The sequence below is a fragment of the Linepithema humile genome, chromosome 4, assembly GCF_040581485.1.
Source record: "Linepithema humile isolate Giens D197 chromosome 4, Lhum_UNIL_v1.0, whole genome shotgun sequence".
NCBI lineage: Eukaryota > Metazoa > Arthropoda > Insecta > Hymenoptera > Formicidae > Linepithema > Linepithema humile.
The window spans coordinates 19011558-19030096 of NC_090131.1; the positions used below are offsets into that span (position 1 = coordinate 19011558).

General features: G+C 40.2%; 1 long non-coding RNA gene across 1 annotated transcript in view; it reads right to left on the minus strand.

The window, feature by feature from the left end:
- Positions 1–18539, minus strand: part of LOC136999726 (uncharacterized) — a 269273-nt gene that overhangs the window by 225130 nt on the left and 25604 nt on the right. The window contains exons 3-4 of the long non-coding RNA XR_010890051.1: positions 15977–17673; positions 15665–15718 (exon numbers count right to left, since the gene is read on the minus strand). This is a non-coding gene — a long non-coding RNA (uncharacterized lncRNA). The remainder of the gene's footprint in view (positions 1–15664; positions 15719–15976; positions 17674–18539) is intronic.

The following is an 18539-nucleotide window of genomic DNA, read 5'->3' on the forward strand; positions in this document are numbered from 1 at the left end:
TATGTTCTTCATGATTAACGTGGATGCTCTTTTCACAGAAATTATTACGCATCTCAAAATATCGGCTAAGCATAATTTTAATCCTTGAATTAACATACAAATCGTGTAATTACATTTTTACGTAGCAATAATAATTGAAATAATGAGATATTAATTTTCTCGAAAAGAAATTTGTCTAGCTTTTACGAACACTGATTCAGCTGAATCATTATTCCCGCCTACGAGCGCACGAGGCGTACGACGGAGAATGAAGGACTGTGCTAACGGGAAAATACGCGAATTGAAATTCGACGTGCGAGCTCGCTTAGCCCGACCAGACGACGTCGCGCCGAGAAACGGAGATGACATGCGTTCCGGCAGCGAAGCGGACGATCGGTATTCCGGCGCGTCCGCGCGACCAAACTGAACCCAGTACTCTTAGAAACGATTTACGATAGTAATAGACGCTGCCGCCTCGGCAAGGCTGACCATGAATGTTAATATGCGTTGCGCGTGGGTGTAGTGCGGGACTGCGTGGCAAATTCAATCAAAGGTCTACTATGCGCGCGGGCCCACATTCGGTCTTCGTAACGCGCTGCATTGTCTGCCGTCACCGTCGGTCCGCCTTCGTTCCTATTCCGTTCGTTCGCGTTTCTTCCGTACCGCGACTTTGGAAACTGACAGTCCTCTTCCGCATCGTGCACCCCGTGACGTCGGATAATGTTGCATAAAATATTGCATAAATATTATGCAATAGCCAGATACGATCGAGATCGCGGATAATCCACGCACGTTACTATCTTATCGCTCATTCCGTGCGAAATATTTCATTCTTTTGTACACACGGAGATTAATAATTTACCATGTTAATAGAGTATTTAAATGCAGATTGGAATTTGATTCATATCAAACGCGCTGCTTTGAGGGTAATTGTGCATGTTAATTGCAGGGAATTAATCAAATATTGAAAACGTCAGTAAACATTTCGCGTATGTAATATTATTGAGAATCGTTTCGCGATAAAGTACGGCCGATATCATCCCCGATGACGCGAGTGTAAACACCGTGTTGAAATACCCTGCTTGTATCGTCTGCTCCCGGCCCGATCGCGTTTATACTTCGCCGCGTAAAGTCTCTTTTTCATGCAATATTTATCTTTCGCAATTTCTAGCTTTATGTTTCACGTCAAAGCGAGGTAGGAGAAATCAAAATCATTATGTAAATTGGAAAACAAATAATCCAGAATATCAACAGACGAAACATAATTTCACACCGCAGTGTGCGACATGCTGTAATATATTGCGCGCACACATTTTCCATAAGATAATTCTAACGTTCAATTGCCATTTAATTATCATTTGTAGATTGCTCCTACAGACACTCAAAAGCTCTAAATCTTTTAATGTAAAGATAGAGATTTTTCGTCTATGATCGAATTTTATTTTACAGTCTACATTTTTTATATTTATTTACATTTTATGATGAACGATTCTGAATTTTGTTTGTTATTACTTTACATAGCACGGAACACTTTATAAACGAAAGCTTTATCAAGTCATAAAATTTTATCGAGCTCGGCGTGCTAACTGATGCCACATGTCAGCATTCTCAGACGCCTTGTACGCAAGGTGTCACGTATCACCGTATATAATTTCTCAAGCGAATTAGTACCGCGAAACGTCACATCCCTTGCTTATCAACAAAACGATGCATCTAGTCGGATAGAGTGCGTGCCGCGCGCAGCGCCAATCAGTGGCGCGTCTTATTAAAAGCCACGGCTTGGGAATCTCTGGTGTCTACGAGGTCACTAATTCGGGGTTAACAACCGAGGTAAAGGGTCGAGTGGAGGGAAACGGTAAACGGAGAGAGGAGACACGAGCGAGGAAAGTGAAAGAGCGAGAGTCGTGGTGGAAGGGCCGTAAATCGAAGAAGAGAAACATTGGACGAAAGACGAAAAGATTGAAAGAGACAGAAAGGGGAGGTGAGAGAAGGAAACGGGAAAACCGAAGAGAGAAAGAGACATAGAGTGAGAAAGTGGCGAACAAAAAGCGGGCAAAAAGCGGTAACGGTGAAAGGGGGAGAGGAAGGAGCCGAGGCGATCCAATAAACATGAGAGTTTATCGAGCTGTTACGCCAGTCGTGGTCGCTTATCTCCTGGACACCCACTTAAACCTCGACCGGAGTCGTCCAGGTGAACCGCGTGAAAAACCTCACACGTCGCCTGCCTGCCTGCCTGCCTTCTCTATGTAAACGCATAGGTACGGACCTCTCTTCGTTGCGACGTGTGTGAGTACGCGAGCAAACTCACGGCGGCGGCGGCGGCGGCGGCGGCGGCGGCGGCGGCGACGCCGTCGCCATTCCAAACCGGTGTGTGCACCAGACCCCGAGGCACACGCGCGGACTCCGTGGAATTTATTACGCGCCCGCTGGCCCTGAAACAATTTTTCCGACGACCGGCGTCCGTGTACATACTCTCACTCGATGCTTATAAGGACGCGTGGACGCGTCCTTGCCGGATAATGTGGAGCATCGGCGCCTATCCGCCATGAAAATGTCTCCATTCTTCTTAGAAAATAATATGATAAAATATGTTTAATTCTTAGATAGTTGTTCATCTCTTGCACGATTGAAAATCATCTAGGAACGTTGAGACAATGCTATAGTTAAAACTTATGGCCAAAAACGTAATGATGATTGACAGATCTATCTAATAACAAATGTTACGTGTATGTAACATATTATATAAAAATGTTTTACGATAATTATTTAAAAGCTCTTTCTAATAAGAGTAATTTATATTTCTAGAAAAAAAATTAAACATAATATAATTTGTAACAAACGATTGAATCACATTTTCATAAGATTTAATTTTATAATTGATATATTATATATAGTACAATAGTATTAAGTATATTATGCAATAATATGCATTTATATAATTCATTTATGATTTGAACTGCGTTGACATGTTGCCTAACAATATTCTCTTTTTGTCTGTTCTAGGTAAGTGCTAGAGCTGCTACACCTATTTCCGATTTTCGATAACGGTGAGTCGCGACCGGTGCTTTTCCCGGCACTATTGCTTTTATCGCGGCAGATGTTCGCACGGCAATAATGGGGCCAGAGATTGCAAAGCGACGGGGGGAGGGGGGGTGAGTGGCGGGGCGTAATTAAACGTGTCGGTGACTGTGCGAGAGGCGGCCGAGTGGGAGGAAAAAGGGCCCGAAGCGCCAAAGAGAGAAGAGTGGCAGCGGAAAGTTCGCGTTGCGAATTTTTCCTGAAAATGTATTCGAGAGAAGCACGGCGAGAGCAACACGTTGCCGCTTATCCGACGCGTTTCAGCGCAAAGCATAGATACTATGAAAAGCGCTAAATCCCGGCGAAGCCCGTGGTAGGTAAATACACATTAGATAGGTAGGTGCCCGCCTCTCGAAATACTCGAAAAATCGAAGTCGATCGCCTCGGGCGGCCCGCCGTATCCGTTTGTCGGAAGTAGCTCGTGTTGCGATTGCCCGTTGGAAAACAACTCTTGGCGATTTCCGTTTGAAGAGTTTACACTGCAAATCCCCCGGCCGTCAACACGCCGTTTTTATTAGCCGGTACATGACCGGAATAAACTTTGCCATCGCTCACTACGTCACCGAATCAATTTGAGTCAAGATTTTTGTACGCGCAGTATACAGTGTTATTTTTATGAAAAGCATCAGCCGATGTTCGCAATTTTTACTAGAGAGATATAAAAGAGCCGTGAGCGATTGTATGAAATACCGCTTCAGTTCAACCTGATCATTTTATCTCGTACAACGTTCAATCGTTTTGCATCGGACCTCCCAGTGGGGCTTCGATGTTCGAGCTAAATAAACGCAGTCTTGTTTCTCGGCTGCCTCACTAGACGATAGTCACACCGCGATAGCCGACCTCCTCGGATACGGTCCGGAAATGTTTATCGAAATCCACCGTGTTGTGCGAGAAGACCGCGAGAGAGAAGAACAGCCCCGGACGGCTGTTCTGCTCTGCTCGTGGCGCTGCTCCACCGGAATCTCTCGGTCGTTAGCTCCGTGATTTTATTACACGCTTATGCTTAAGGTAATGCGCTCATCCCGTGACCTCGGCTTAGACCGCGCTATCTGCACCCTGCAGTGAGCACTTGGGTTGACTTCCAGAGCGACGAGTAAACGGACAAAAATACATATTTTTTCGATGATTTGCGTTCTCTCGTTACTGCTAAAATGCAGTTTTAATGCCGTAAATTAGAAAAAATTATTCGCAATAGATATTTCGTCATTACTGTCACGGTCGTAAACCATTTATAGCGATCGAGAATTCGTAAATGATAATCGCGCATCTTTGAGGATTCCCTGTCGTTGGTATGCTATCCGAATCGATGGGACATATACCGGTTTCTTTCTTCTCACGGCACGGCTTTAAATATGTTTATCCGTATGTTTTATGCTCCTCCCGCAATAATGCAAGTCGTGTTTTCCCCCGTGTTCGTTTTGCAACTTTGCTGTAAGCGTGCGAACGTCGGTTCGTATCGACGCATCGATTTAGTCTGCGCTGTATGAGTTTAAACGCATCTGAATGTTTATCTCGTGTGTGTATAATAATGGCGAAATCCTTAAAAAAAACCACCTTCAATAAATTCCGAAAATGCAACCGGTTCTCGCTTTCCAAATTCGATCCGTACTTTATCGGATACAACCGAAACTCCGTCGGCCAAAATTCGGCTTCGAGAATGGCAAAAAAGCAAATCGAGAATCGACTTATCTCGGACTCTTTGGTTTCTTTCTGGTCTTCTCTGGCTATAATTTTTTACAAAATTCCTATCCTTTGTCAACGTCAACCAGTTTTTCTTATCGCACACTCTGTATTAGATTAATTAGGTAAAAAAATTTTGTCGAACAATATCCGCGATTTCCAATAAAACAATTCCTGCACTCAACATAAATTTGACAAGAAGAGAAACATCTAGCAATTTTATTAAACGATAAAAAATTGTCTTCATAAATTCATCATTTCGAACGACTTCCTATGTAAGCTAGCATCGATTACATAAAACTCGCAGTTATAAATCATGTCGAGGTAATGAAAATTCGGTGCTCCCCTCGTGGTTTTTTCCGCACAATTTGATTCGGGGAAAAGTTTTGAATTTGAGACGGCGCATTCTTGTGATTTCACATTTCGCACACACATATCCCCCATCAAGTTTCGATGGATTTTCCCGTGTTGTCGTCTCTCGACGACACGAGGGAGAGGAGCATCATCGCGTAAGCTTCTCAATCGGCGACGACTCGGCCGTCGACAGCGCGGGGAGGAAGAAAAAAGGAACGAGAGGGACCCCTAAGCGAGATCTCTCGTCGAGTTTGACAAACGACAGGACGAGTAACGGCGCGTCACGTCTGACTCTGCGATCAACGCAGTTGGTATGTAGAAACGGAAACGGAGGGAAGGAAAAACTCTTTTTCTTTCTTTCTCTCTTCTTCTTCCCTCCCCGTCATCCCACATCTATCCCTTTGAAAAGGCGACGGCAACGGCAATGGTCGGAGAACGAAAAAGTGAAAAATCTCCTCGAGCGTAAAAAATGATATTCAGCAGGCGGCCGGTTGATCTCTTCTATTCCGTTCGCGGCTCACTCTCGCTCTCGATTCCACCGCTTCCTCTCTTTTCTCCTCTTCCCTTCCTTTTGTTGCGCATAAATCAGACATGTTCTATTTGCAATCGCTTTCACAGAGATCCTCCCGCGCGAATCATTTCCCGGCGCGCGGATCGATTCTCGTTATCCTTTTTTTCCTTTAACGGGAGGTCGTCGCGCCCGACCGGATCCGAGTAACGTTTCGGCCCGCATCATACGGCGGTGGAGGGAGGGACACTGTCGGAAAGACAGTCGTGCTTCTACTCCGTTGCATTAATTTACGACACTTTCGACCGTTTTTGCCACTCGACCACTTAGAGCCTGCCGTCTCTCCGGAATCCTCCGCGCATACCTACGGCATGACGTGGTTTCGCATGCGAGATTTGAGATTGTTCTTGTCGACTAAACTCGCATGATATGTATAGCACTGTTTTAAAAAACTGTTTCAGTGATCATAATGTTAAAAACAGATTTTTTATTAATTACTTTTGTTAAACGTCAGATTGGAAAAAAATTTAAAGAGAAAAGAATTTATTTTCAATTCTATAGTTGTAATCTTTTTCACTAAGCATGATATAATTTCCTTCGGAATCAGTTTCTTTGCAACAGAATATTATGTACGTAGAGATTAATATTACATTATAATTTCAAAGTTGTTAATTGTTAACAAAATACTCGCTAAAGCAAGAACTGTTTAACCAACAAGCGCATACAATACTAATTAAGATTGGCGAACATCGTTGACTAATTAACGTGTTAATAGGTTCAAACTTTTTTTTTAGAGTCGAAAAGCCGACAATCGTCATGAAATTGTACGAAATAACCACATCATCTCCGCTCTCCGTCTGGCATCGCCGATAAATAAATCCGACCATAACTCTGCGATCTGCCATGCTTTGTCGCCCGACGTCGTAATAAGTAATCGGCGCGCCGGGATCGGCGTACGCGGCAAACTAGGAATTAGTAACGGTCAGCCGGGAGAGATGTACTTTTCCCGTTAAATAGCGGGGAGGAAGGGGGGTCGGAAGCGGCAATGAAGATAGCAAAAATTGAAGGAAGCGAGAAAGAAACTGAGGTCAGACGGCCGGCCGGCCAGCCAGTCAGGCGAGTCGGTCGCGATGCGGAACGCATACCCGTGAGGTCCTCCGACCGCGTACGCACGTCCCACATAAAGCTTTATAGTAATAACTATCTATCCATGCGTAAGTTATTTCCAGACTGTGATTTAAAGTTGCCGATGCATAAAGCCTCGCCGCGACCGGAATCTTTCTCTCTGCCGCGCATCGAGAGTACCGGAGTAGCCTCGCACGAGCACGCTAGAGACACGATATGTGTACGTGAAAATATGATGACGCCGAGAACGAAAATACCAAAAGAGGAGAGCGAGAATATGAGGGTTGCCGAAGCGGATGCTGCGGCAAAGGGAAAGAGAGAGAGAGAGAGAGAGAGAGAGAGAGAGAGAGAGAGAGAGAGAGAGAGAGAGAGAGGGAGAGCTGTGCTTTACGCGTATCCTCTGAGAAAGGCGGCTCTGAGGACAAGACCCAACGGCGGCTTCTGCGGCGGCTTGCCTTTTCGCGCGCGGCTTCGCGCCGCGGCTACAACCATCCGCCCACTTCGCGTAGGATAGAGATTTACTAATGAGAATCGTCACTCGTGAGGGAGAACGTACCTCAGAGTGCTTCGAAGAATGGACCGTAGGTGGTAATAAGGTTCGAGGCTTCAAGGACGCGGTGTGATTAATTGAGAAGTTACTGTCAAGTTTAACGAACCTACTTTGTACTTATTTGCCCGATGATATTTTCGAATTGCTCGTACAATATGTTATACAACCGAGACATTGCTCCTAACTGTACTTATAGATTGCACGTTGCATCATAAATTAAAGAATCGCGCATGACAGGAAATGTATTATGAAGTTTTTGTAATTACAATTCTCTAATAATAATTGCATATCTTCGCATTTTTACATGTTTGTTTTTCATCTCGAGTAGAAAATCTCATCTAGAAATCCTTTCTCGGAAAATTATAATTTATTTGTATATAATTTTGCAAAGATTTTCCGACTAAAATGAATAAAATCGTAATTAATCAAACAAGAAATAAGACTGAAAAGGCGCAGAAATTTAGAGAAATTTTACTGATATGAATTCTCCTGAAGTTTATCGGATTTCGCCATCAAGGAAAATGAAAGCCCGCAGGCTTGTTCCTGCCGCAGGAGCAAATCCAAATATCACGTCGCGCTGCGAATGGGAGGACAGAGAATATCCTTCCTCTGGAAACAGCCGCTAAGTCACTGACGTCCTTTCCTGCCCCGGGGCGTTCTCGTTTCCACCCTCTCGAGCGTGAGATGCAGTGAGTGGACTTAAGCCCTTCAGGCACACCGGATCCTGGACTTACGGTCAGCCCTTTCCGCTCCTCCTTCCCGGGCATGCCTCAGATCTCTACGATGAGTCACTAGGCTAGAATGAATCACTCGGGGATCTTCAGACGTTATTAATTATCCGCTGTACCTGCAGGCTTGCAAGATTTGTCAATGAGCAACATGTCTCGGAATGTTTGCAATATTACTCCTCATAGATCGCTGGTGCACGCGTATAATGTTGTTGAATTGTACATACCACGTTATATCCTATAACGCAAAATTATTGCAGAACTACGCTAACGACCGCGGATCGAGGCGCATTCATATTGATGTAAACTGACAAATCCTCTTAACGGGAACTGCTAATTAGATAGAACAACTTGTTTGCGATAGCTGAGTACTATAAGGAACTCTCCGGGGGAACGCTTGTTGCTTGCCGAGCTAGTTTGTTTAAGCCGATCAATTTGTTGACCAGCGCTGTCGACAACTCGCGATCATCAACGTCGCTCGTTGATCGATAGTGGAATCTCGTTTTGAGTCTCCATCTCGGAGCTCCGTGTCGCGATAGCGAACCGCAACGGCGATGGCACTGAATGCCTCCCTCTCTCTCTCTCTCTCTCTCGTTTTCTCTCTTTACCTTATCCATCTGAATAACAGCCAACACATAACATAACACCTCGGGAACAGCCGGCCATTGAAGAGCGGCATATTGTCCTACGTTACAAAGGGTCACTGAGCGAACTCTGAATGACCCATGCCCAATGCATACAACTCCCTACGAAACAGAACCTCTTTTTCTCCGTCGTGCTCGTTCTACGTATTGGTCTCTGCCATGTCGAGTTTTTTTTTCCTTTTATTTGAGATTCGGGAACGTAGACGCTGGTGAAGGGAAAGCGAACTCGTTCGATCCCGTGATTTAAGTTTTCTGTGGGTATTTCTTATCCCAGCACCTGTTATTGTCTTTCATTCTTTTAATCTCGAAACCAGTTATATCAGACTATAATCTTGAAAAATTCATTAGTGAAATAATCATATTTAAAAAATTATAATTATCCCATATAATTTTACAAAGTTTTTACAAAGCGATTTTGATCAAATAAATTAGAGGATTAATTAGACAATACATAAGAAATAAAGAAATGCAAAAATTTAGTGAAATTTTATGGATATGAATTCTTATAAAATCCATCAGATTTCATCGTAAAAAAATTTAACATGAGATCTTGATTTTAAGCATTCATCTAAACATATAAAGTACTCGTATAATTTTTTACAAAAATTGAAAAATTTTGATAAATAAAGGAATAAAAATTCTATGATATATTACTCTTATACATATATTACTCGACAGTATAACGTAGAATAATTTTACAATTAGAAGAAAAAGTCGCTTCAATCAGACAAGATGACGAATCGAGAGCACACGAGTTCAGGTCGAATGAACGAAAAGACGTGGGAATCGTCAGAACGATGTTTACTTTAGTGTGTCTGAGACGAAACACAGTTCTATCTACAGTCGTGGAGATCTGTTTTCTAAACAATCCAAACGGATCTCGAAATGAATCTACAAGATGACAGACCACACACAATCGACGTCATGGGGCGCCGCGTTTGGCAGAGTTGTTCGAGTTTTGTCGAGGGCTCGCCAGCCTCGAAATTGCGGACGTCTCGGTTGACCCGATGGGGAATGCGTTCCTCCCAAGCCGTATTTAAATTCGTATGGCGGCCGTAAAAATAAAGTTCGGACTCGATCCCGAACTGCGCGATCTCTCCTGATCCTGATTTTTCTCAGAAACAGCGACCGATATCTTCCGCTGGCTAGCTAAAAAAAAGAGACTGCGAATAAACGTGCGCGCGACGGGGAGTCTGAAATCCCAAACCGGAATTTGATACGGAAAGGATTTCTACGATTTCGATTGGTCGGACGTGTTTTTATAATGCTCGATCTCGCGCCCGATGAAATTTGTTACGAGATAATTGTGTGAGAGCCGTAACAAATCGATATACTATGTTGTACAATTTGATTCCGCACGATTTACGATAAAATGGAAGATGCTAATAATAGTCAAAATAATTTTTTATTCGTGATAGATTTAGATGCAAGATTATTACAAATTTATACTATCTGCTATATTATTATAATATAAATTTTACAAGTGAAAGTTTTAGAAACTCTTAATTAGAAACATCCGTCATCTATAGATTTTTAAAACGATATATTTACGGCTTTAGAAATATTGATAAAATTCGAACCGAAATATTCGGATTAACCTACATTCATAATATTTTTATCTTATTCAAATGAAATTAGACATCCGTGTTCTATTTTTCATCATTATTTTTATTTCAATATCTCCAAAGAGTGTCGATATTTTATTATCGACTAAAATACTCTGTAAAAATCCGTTAACTATCTATATTTTTTCTACAATTAATGCATTCGAAATCGGGTCAACGTATTTACTCGGCTTCTCGGATGTGCCTAAAATTTCTTATACGACGGAAATATTCTCGCGAAGCCGCGGTTAAAGAGCAGCGATCTATTTTAAGCGGTCGGATTACCGCCAGGTAGGTACATCTTTCTACAGTGGATCTCGTCTGTCTATTTCGCGCACGATATCGTGGATCGTTTCGTAATGTGCAATCGCGCGAGCGCACTATGAAATTTCTTTCCTTTTCTCGGAAGACACAAATACATTTATACGGATAAACGTACCGCCCCCCCCCCCCCCCCCATCTCTCGGTCTCCTATTAATCGTTCGATGTAACGTGGCGTCCGCGCCGCACTAATTGCTCCGTGAAGATAGGACTGGAATAATTCGTGCAGTACGGAAGAGAGAAAGAGGGACTGTAAGATCCTTTTCAAGCGCTACGTGGACGCCGCGACGGTCAGACGCGAGAGAGAAACGAGGAAGGCTCATCGGCCGCGGTGCAGGAGAGATCAGGGGGATCGACCTTTGGCCGCTAATCGTGCGAGACACTGACAAAGTTTCGTCAGCGCTGTGGCCAGGTTTCTGGTACTCCGTGGAGAGAGGCTCATCCTCGTTGGCGTCGTGATGCCCGTGACTGATCATACTCGTAAAAGTCGACTTCCTCTCTCTCGAAAAGTGCTGCCACGGTTATCGCAGGAAATCCGGCTTGTCAGAATAAAGAGATTCGTGTCGTTGTCGGAAATTTCTTTTTGATCTTGTCAAACAAATTTCATTTACGAGAAGTCGCGTATTTTTTGGAGATAATAGCCTGGACGCTGTGCGCAATGCATGTATAAAATATTATTTACATTATATATCTCCATATCTTCATAATATACTTTTCATAAAATATTATTTGTTATTTATTTATGCTTTACTTGGTAACAAGATTTTCAAAATTAGATCACAATGTATTCATAACACTTGGTCAAGTAGTCAATCCCTTCATTCCGCACAGTGTCTATATTCTGCGAAAAAGCCATTTGCCAACGAATACCGAGCATTTCTGGCGCACGCAATTGATACCTCGTGCCAGACACGCATATGCGTGATTCTAATAGACGTCGAGACGCTCGCGGACACACATGAATATTGCTCAGTCACGGAATAATGAATGTGAGAGACGGAGACGGAGTAAAACTCGGTCAACTCCCACGTCGTGCATAATGTATCGTGTTCTGCATCGCGACCCTTCATAAACTAGTAAGGACCTGTCGAAGCAAATTTCTTAATATCCAAACGACGTGAAACAGCCACTGATTCGCGGAAAACAGAGGGCTTATATGAAACTAAATTGTATGGAACTAAATTGCAGCGGAAATTTAGTAAAATTATGTAAATCTTGCAATTATTGATAAATTGTACGTAACGAACTAAATCTTGCAATCATTGATAAATTGTAACGAACTAAATTAACAAAATTATCTTCTAAATATATAAATAGAAATAGCTGCTATACAAAAATTAGTGAAATTGTATAAATTTTGCAATTATTGATCATTGGACGGGCTATAATAAACTTAAAAAATTATTTTTTAAGAACATAGATATAAATAGTTATCGAAAAATAAGATTAAAATAATTTTAATTGGTTATGAATGTTAACTATTTCCGTTTTCTGCTCATATAAAATTTTTTATTACCACGATAAACCTAGATATTAAATAGATGCTAATCTGCTATTCATTAAGATCCTTTGATATAGATATAAACGTTGACAACTTCTCGCAGAAAAGTTTCTCGAATCGTTATCCGCGTTTTTTACGATCAATTTTCAGCTTTATCACGCACAAATGCAACTACCCGCAGTTCTTTTTCCGCGATATTTCTGTGTTAACGGCCACACCGAGTCGTTTTTACGATTGCAAAACACAGGATATTGTTTCTAAATTCAGGCGATTTTGTCGAACGACGTAATAAAAACTTAAAAACAATTCCATTGTCCTGATAGTGTCGCCGAAAGTGAACAAATGAACGATAAAGCTTACGAGCAGCGAATCCGCGGAAATTTTGTTGCAACGGAGACGAGTTAGACGCGTGCACGTGCGTAAATCTAGAGACTTAATGAACGATGGATTACTGTTTCGCGAACACGCCGTACATGGATAACGCGGAACAAATCGCTGCTTGTAGGACATGTCCGTAACGAGGCAACAGAATCACTCGCGGAAGGATTTACTGATGCGTCTCGCCGCAGTAAACGGGTCCGGATGAATGACAAATGGCAATTGATACGAGACAAATAATGTGCGACAACAGCGAAGGACGATCCAATTATTTCCTATCAGACCACCGGATTCGCGAACTCGTATAGCAATCCGTCGTTCTTTTTCGTCCTTAGATAAGAGAAAACCCAAATGTCGATGCTCGTCAACTGTGAATCTGTCTATAGCTCATTACTCTGATTTGATTTAGATATGCGACTTTATTTTTCTGAATAAGAAACGCTGTTCTAAAAGTTAATATAATTTATAATTTTGCAGTCTCAAAGCAAAAAATAATTCTTCTATCTTCCGGTGATGACATAAGCTTCGATAAAACAATGAACGATCACAGATTGGAATTTTATTCACGATAAAGTATCTTCTAGAGTGTAATAAAATGCGAATACAGGAATTTCATATAATAATAACAAGCAGCAAAGGTCGATACATGCCTTCTCTAAAAATTCCGTGTTCCCTTCTCGCGCGTGCTCGCGACCCGGCACACCTGTCGCGTATGCGAGCGCACGATTTATGCATCCCGGCCGGGGGAACGAAGCTGTCCGGAAGATGTAATGGGAGACGAGCCGCGTGAAGGGAATATACCGCGATAAAGCGGCGACGAAGAAGCGCGCAGTGGAAGGAAAAAAGGGGAGGGGACGCGGGCGGTGAAACACGCGTCCGATAATCACCGGGATTTTCGAGTAAACACCGTCCTAAGGCTCGCGCGGATAGTTTCTAGTGTCGCGGTAAGATCGCATAATTACATAAATTAGCCGCCGCGGAGGCGTTGCGACCGTCTTAAGCGCCCCTATGCTGGAAGTGGCTCACGCGCCCCAAGCGCGAAGTAAAAAAAAAAAAAAAAAAAAAAACGGAAAGTTTTCTAAAATTTTTGCTTTCACCGTTATGCCGGGTCACTGCAAACCAAGCGATCAATTTTTACATGTTTTTACGATTATATTTTGTTGTTGAAAATAATAAATATTATATAGATATTGATTCTTATTAATAAAAGTACTAAAAGCATGACATGCATAAGAATTCGACTTTTTTTGTAATGAGTGTGTTATGGCTCATCGAAGGGGATATTAAATGGTTAGGAAGCAATTTTTCTAAATAGATTGTCGTTGAAATTTTTCGATAACCGCATCGCTATTCAAACGCGTTTGTGCTTTATCGCTTAACAATGTGCGCTTGTCACACACATACGAAAGTGTATACACGTATATATTTCGACTATATATTCGACTATAATTTCTCTATTGCTGTTCCCCTTTCCAAGGTGGTCGCATAGGGCGCTGCCTTATCACACGTAAGCGAGTGTATCGCGCTGATAGGATCGCTTTCGGATACATAAGTTGCCCGAAGAAAAGCGAATGTTGGCGAGTACGCAAATTGTATCTCTCGACATTAAAAAATTTAAGAGCGGTAGTTTTTATAAGACGCTTAGCGCAGAGTTCTGAAATTTGTGTTGATAGTCGACCGTTTCGATGGTCGATCGTTATCAACATTATTTCAAGATTCGTGCTCGACCATCATCGATGGGACCACGAATCTTGAATTTCCGTGCTCGACCATAAAATCAATTAAGCCATGGGACCACGGATGCATGGATAGGCTAAGAAAGATTCTGAAGAAATTAGCGTATAGCAAGACTATATTTCAAATATATTTCAAAATCAATAACCAAACAAAAATCGATAACGAAAAATGCGCTCTTTTATTAAATAAATTATTTCAAATGTAAAACATAAATTTTCAATTTTTGTCCCGTTTGTGTAAAACATATTCTTTTTATTTTTAATTTATATTTACATTCGCATATGTATTTCAAAAATTTTAATATATTAAGTTATTCGGAAAATTTGTAGCAATTTTTATGACTAAATAAAAAACAATTGTTTTATATTTAAATCCATCTTTATTCAATAATATATGTACGTTGTTTTCGACAACATTTGGCCATCTTTAACAACTTGTTTATACATATTACTAAATAAATAAACATATAAATATATAAAAATTGTTTTTGATTTTGTCATAAAAAAGACTATAAACTTTTTGAATAATTCAATATATCTTGCTTTAATTCTTATTTATAAAGAACATTTATTAAATATTCCAGAGTTAAATATTCAACGAATCTAAATCCTAGCCCATCCATTTTAAAATAATGGATCTATGACATTATATATTTGTTATATTTTATCTATAACATTCTTGTATATCATTATGCTTATAATATTGCATTGTATGATTTTCTTTATTTCGTATTGAAATTTATCCTATTTTTATTGTATTCACATATACGAGGATAAAATAAAAAGTAAAAAGATTTTTCATTCTCAAATTAATGAAAAATATCCCAAATATTGCAAAGAAACAAACTAGTCCTCATATAATGTTCTTGTCTACACTTACATACTCTTTAATTCATATATTTTTTAACTCATTGCAAACCGGAAACATAAATCAACATGTCCTGTTTTTGAAATGTTAATTTACGTGTTTCGAATAATCTTGTGTGGTATTATTAACATGTTCCATGCCGTGTGGCTTACTGGTGGCCTCACTAAATTTTCTATTCAGGCCGTTTAAAATAAAATATTTTATATTTCTTAAATTTATTATAGCTTTTTATGATGTACAACATATTTTGTGTGTGTTACATTTTATTTTTAGTAATTTCTATAATTATAATTTTTTACAACATATACATAAATTTCACGACGTAAATAGAAAGTTATGTAAAATCAGAGCGACATGGAACATGTTAACAGATAAATATATATAAAATATATATAACGCGTGTGACAAAAAATATAATTTAAATTTATCAAGATAATAAATAATTTGTTCTTCTAGAAACTAACTAAATTTAAAATATTTTGCAATGTGCGAACTAAAATTTTTATAAAATCAATATCATATACGATCTACAATGTGTTAAATTTTATAGTATGTATCTTATAGATCCATTATCTTAATAACAATCAAGACAAATTATAAACTCACTCACCGATTGATGCGCAGCAGCGGAGTTGTCATTCTGTTGATCTGCATAGTTGATGATCTGTAAAATACGAAAATAAGTCAAGATTATAGTTGCGTTCATAATGAATATTTATCAAATCATAATTGAGTACATTGAACTTTTAATTCTTTTTGTAAGCAAATATGGAATAAAAGAATTATTGAAAAAGTTTAATTATTAAAATAAAAAGTAATAAATATGTAAATAAATTCTAATAATAATCAATATTAACTAATGTAAATATTTCAAGTCTTTTAATTTACAACATTTTCAACAAATAAATGAATTATTATTTACCGTAAAGTTGCTCCGCCGGCGCCCGATGCTCCTCCTGAGCCTCCTCCTCCTCTCAGTGGTCCTTCGAAGCACTCACATTGAATCACACGCGTTCGCGACGCATGCATTGCTCGCATGCGTACCTGAATACGAAAATCGCGCGATACTTAAAACGGCACTCCCGACATCACAGGCGAATCGAACCGAATTGTCCAAGCTGTGACGTTACGCGCGAATTCCGTCCGCGTTTCAGACGACCACATTTACCAATTGGGGCACGATTCTCTCAAAACAGAAGGCAAAGATAAGCTCGAAGAAGATGAGGTGATTAGTCATCCAATCAACCGACTAGATACAAGGCATCTGAAAAGCAATCGGTAGCGTTTGACTAACTCCGGTAGCCGTCCTCGACTACCTTCGACAGTCCGGCTATCTGTACAACTAGCGCGCTGCACGTAGAACCGAAGATTGCCCTGCCGTAGTGGAGATTTTATGATTGAAACCGACCTTTCCCTCCCCCGAGCCAAGCCTAAAGTCAAAAAAAATCGTGTCCCAATATTTGTCATACAGCAAAAATGCGTTCATCTATAGATTCGCTATAACTCTCGGCATTAACGGCACTCCCGACGCGCATTTTGTTATACTATACGACGGAACGAATATATTTTGTAGCACCGATTACGCGCACAAAGTTGATCTGCAAAATAAAAAAGTAAATCCAGATTAGAGTACTGTTCAAAATGGTTAATATTTGTGAAATAATTATTGCGCACATTGAATTTTATATTCGTTTATCTATGCATACAGAATTAAAATTTTTAAGAATTAAAATTTTCAAAAATATATTTTTTGAATAAAGAAAAAAGTTCAATTAGTTGAAATAATAATATGTAAAAAATTTCTAAAAATGGTAAATATTAATTTACTATTATAAATATTTTACTAAATATTTTAAGTATTTTAAATATTTTATATCCGCTACATTATATAATATTTTATATGTAATATTTTGCGAATAACAAATAAATGAATTATTGCTCACCGTAAAGTTGCTCCGCCGGCGCCCGATGCTCCTCCTGAGCCTCCTCCTCCTCTCAGTGGTCCTTCGAAGCACTCACATTGAATCTCACGCGTTCGCGGCGCATGCATTGCTCGCATGCGTACCTGAATACGAAAATCGCGCGATACTTAAAACGGCACTCCCGACATCACAGGCGAATCGAACCGAATTGTCCAAGCTGTGACGTTACGCGCGAATTCCGTCCGCGTTTCAGACGACCACATTTACAAATTGGGGCACGATTTTCTCAAAACAGAAGGCAAAGATAAGCTCGAAGAAGATGAGGTGATTAGTCATCCAATCAACCGACTAGATACAAGGCATCTGAAAAGCAATCGGTAGCGTTTGACTAACTCCGGTAGCCGTCCTCGACTACCTTCGACAGTCCGGCTATCTGTACAACTAGCGCGCTGCACGTAGAACCGAAGATTGCCCTGCCGTAGTGGAGATTTTATGATTGAAACCGACCTTTCCCTCCCCCGAGCCAAGCCTAAAGTCAAAAAAAATCGTGTCCCAATATTTGTCATACAGCAAAAATGCGTTCATCTATAGATTCGCTATAACTCTCGGCATTAACGGCACTTCCGACGCGCATTTTGTTATACTATACGACGGAACGAATATATTTTGTAGCACCGATTACGCGCACAAAGTTGATCTGCAAAATAAAAAAGTAAATCCAAATTAGAGTACTGTTCAAAATGGTTAATATTTGTGAAATAATTATTGCGCACATTGAATTTTATATTCGTTTATCTATGCATACAGAATTAAAATTTTTAAGAATTAAAATTTTCAAAAATATAATTTAAAAAAAAATTTAATTAGTTGAATAATAATAAATATATAAAATATTTCTAAGAATGGTGAATATCAACTATTATAAATATTTTACTAAATGTATAAAGTATTTTAAGTATTTTATGGGCGCTACATTATATTAATATTTTATATGCAATATTTTGTGCGAATAAGAAATAAGAAATAAATGATTAATTACGCAAACGTTGTTCCCTCGCACCCGATGCTCCTCCTGAGCCCCCTCCTCCTCTCAGTCCTCGCAGTGCAAGGCACTCACTCGCGTTCGCGTCGCACATATGAAAATCGCCCGATATTTTAAGCGATACTCCCAACGCGTCCTTTGTCATTTTAAGACAAAGATGTAACTGAAATATTATTGCACGGACTACGTGTTCGACACTCTCCGCGATAGATTAGACAGAAAAACATGATACGGAAAACTGTGAGAAATAATAATGGTATTATTGAAGACGATAACGCGCCGATATACATTTACCTCGTATAAGTGCCGCCGTGCGAATAATGGTACAATGAGAAACACAAGGTCGTGCCGATTCCGACTTAAAGGAATGCGAGAAGTGGGGGCCACAATGTTTACGTTGATACACGAACGCGCGCGCGAGAGAGAGAGAAAGAGGATGTGCGCGCATACTAAGCGTAACGACGAAAACAACCCCAACGCTACGAGTCGGTTTCGAATAAATAAATGTTTGATAATTGCTC